Source organism: Rattus norvegicus, chromosome 1, assembly GCF_021556685.1.
Source record: "Rattus norvegicus strain SHRSP/BbbUtx chromosome 1, alternate assembly SHRSP_T2T, whole genome shotgun sequence".
NCBI classification, from domain to species: domain Eukaryota; kingdom Metazoa; phylum Chordata; class Mammalia; order Rodentia; family Muridae; genus Rattus; species Rattus norvegicus.
The window spans coordinates 232,076,077-232,079,459 of record NC_141534.1 but is presented as its reverse complement, the minus strand read 5'-3'; positions in this window follow the sequence as shown (position 1 = coordinate 232,079,459).

Sequence of the window (3,383 nt, the reverse complement as noted above, 5' to 3'; positions counted from 1 at the left end):
GCTCATAGAAAATAAAACCAATGAAGCCAAAGCTAGAACATTATAGATTAAATTACCCAATCTGAACAATAGAAATAGGGGAAAAAATAATGGACAGAACCTTAGGATGTGTGAGACACTAAAACAGGTACAATATTCATGAGGGTAGGACTTAAATTAAAAGGTGTTTAAGGAAATTGTCAGTCGGGCATGGTGGTGCCATCGGAACTCTTGGGGGTGGGGTAGAAACAACAGGATTGTGAGTTTCAGGACAGTCCAGCCTACATAGCAAAATCTGGTGTGAAAAATAAAAAATAAAAATGGAAACATTTCCTGAATTTTCCAAAATATACAAATATTTAAGAAACAGAGGGCAAACCCCTAAAGAGAAGAAAGAACCCTTCTTTCTCTTTAGAAGGAACCAAATGCCAAGGTCAGCCTCAAAGTCAGGTGAGTCATTTTAAAAACAAACAAAATGTGTGTGAACACTGCCTTACAGGTCAGTGTCACAGGGTGCTAGGTCACACTCACACCCCACTTGAGCATTCAGTATCATTTTAGGAAAGTTTACTTAGCTTGGATGTCCCCCAGAGGCTTGGTCTCCACCCAGCGTCACTTTTGGGAGGTGGTAGGACCTTTAAGAAATGGGACCTAAAGCTGGGTGATGGGGGGTGCATGCCAGCATTCAGGAGGCAGAGGGAGGTTCATCTGTGAGTTAGAGGCCAGCCTCATCTACAGAGCAATTTCCAGGATAGCCAGGGCTACGCAGAGAAACCATGTCTCAAAAAGAAAAGGAAAAAGAAAAAAATAGTGGTGCCTAGAGGCTAGAGAGATGGTTCAGTACTGGCCGCTCTTCCAGAAGACGTGGGTTCCATTCTCAGCACCCACACGACAGCTCACAACCACCCGAAGCTTCAGCTTCTGGCCTCCACAGGTACCAGGTATGCAAGAGGTACATAGACATACAAGCAAAACACACCTACATGCAGCATTCAGGGAGGTGCAGTGAAGAAGCTGCTGACATAACCGCTCCCTGAGCGGGGAGTTTGTTTCCTTGACACAGGATTTCTCTGTGTAGCCCTGACTGTCCTGGAACTCTTTGCAGACCACGATGGCCTTGAACTCACAGAGATCAGACTGCCTGAGTGCTGGGCTTATGGTGTGCACCACCGCTGCCTGGCACCAGGTGAGGGGGAAGGTTTTTATTGTGGGCAAGAGAGAGGAAAGATCCAGAGGAGTCTGGAGGAGTCCAGAGCAGAGAGAAAAGTACACTGGGCATGGCTAGGACTAGGGAAGACGGAGAGTTTATCAGAGACAGCAAGAGATTGCCCTGGAAAGCACAAAGGCTAGAACGTGCTGAGAGTACCTAGAGAGTCTGAGAGCGAGAGGAATCACCCCAATCATAAGGAAGACGAGAGGCCAGGGGAGGGGCTGCATTGGGGAATGGTTTCACAAGATGCTGAAGGAGCTGGCTTTTACCTATCAGAAATCTAATAGTCCAGCTTGAGCTCATTTCTAGACACACAGAGGGTCTGAGACCTAACACATGAAGTAAAATAAAATGAAAGAGAAATTTATAAAAAAAAAAAAAGATGAAGTGAAGCCTAGTGGAAGAAGAAAATGATACAATTGGAAGTATGTCCTTTAAGGGGCTATTTGGGCCCCTGTCCCTACCTGTCCTTTCTACTTCCTGGCCATTAGAAGATATACAGGGTTTCTCTACCACCAGATACCACCATGACATTGTGTCTTCATCTGGACTCAAAGCAACAGGGCCAAGAAACCAAGGTTGAATCTTCTGAGACTGTGAACTAAAACCCTTCCTCCTTAAAAGGTGACTGTCTCAGGTCCCTTTGTCACGGGGTATGGAAAAGTAACACACACGTGCCAACCCAATAAATGGTGACATAATTCATTCAACTGGCGAACTCGGAAGTTGCTTGAAGAGATGAGTTTTGTATGGCCATTTTGTCTGCATGCATGTTTATGTGCCACACATGTGCCTGTTGCCTTGCAGAGGCCAGAGGAGGGCATCAGATCCCCAGCAGTTGGCTTGTAGACCCTTGTTAGCTGCCAGGTGGGTTCTGGAACCTGAAACTGTTCTCTGCAAGAGCAGCCAGTGAGTGCTCTTAACTTCTGCAACATCCCTCTAGCCCAGGAGATGCCTGTTAAGAATCTTTTTCCTTTCATAATCTTAACAATTGTGACTATTCACAATTCTCACATGCATGCACTCGTGTTCCTCTGGCAGCAAAATTAAGGTTGTAGGCGTGAGGATCCGGGCATTTAAAAATAAGTTCATTGTTTTAATGTATGTAGTATTTAAAGTTATTCAAGTTAACATTCTAGGGAGAGTAACACCCAGAAGTATTTTCAACAGAAATACAATAACCGCAGGAATCACGATCTCCAGCTGGAAGTGGGCCAGCTCCTTGGTCAGCTGCCGGAACTAAATAATCCAAATGGATGAGATTCCTTGGACACATTTTTTGCATATATTTTAGTTTATCAAGGAATGTAGCTAGCTTTCTCATACGAAGGACACTTGAAAAGTGCTTGGTTTCTTGATGTGTGTATTCAGTCGTTCTCTGTAGTCCTCAGAGCAACTGGGAAGACATGAACTTCTTTCCAGAGAATGAAAGAGATACAAGGAAGGAGGTTTATGCTCGAGTTCCCCAACCAGGGGCAAAGGCTAACACAGATCTGATTACATTTATCTCCCAGCATTTCAAAGGATATAGAAACTCCCTTTTATTCTGGTCATAACTACGGATTTATGATGGAGAATGTCATTTCATTTATTTGAGCCAAAATAAAATATTTTTGCTCAGTGGCAGATCTATGTCTTTGACAAAGCTAAATGGTTATACGCTTATCACTTCTTGGTTATTTTCCCTCATTTTAACAAACACTTGTGCCTATATGTGCCAAGCACACATGGTTCCTACCTGTGAGGGGAACGGGAAGGCTGTGGAACACCATTTGGTGTATTCTCATACATGGGTCTATTATCAGAGCCTTGTTTCTAAACGTTTGGATAATGTTCTTTGTTTTCCCTTTTAAGCAACAGAAATCAATTATTCATTAGTCGGCTCTCATCTCAGGAACTCTGAATGTGAAGTTAAAAACTCCAAGTACCCTTTGTTCCCATGTTGCATCATCATCTATATTCCTTGCCCTTCTATTCCAGTCACATACAGGGCTAGAGCTGGAAACTGAGCATGGATATATCAGTAAGGGGGAGTAGAGTGGAGAGATAGCTCGGCAATTAAGAGTACTGGCTGCCCTTTCAGAGGACCCAGTCCAGTTCCCAGAACTCACCTGGCAGTTCACAAAAAATACACATACATACATATGGACAAAATACTCATACACATACAAATAATATTTGTCTTTTTAAAAAA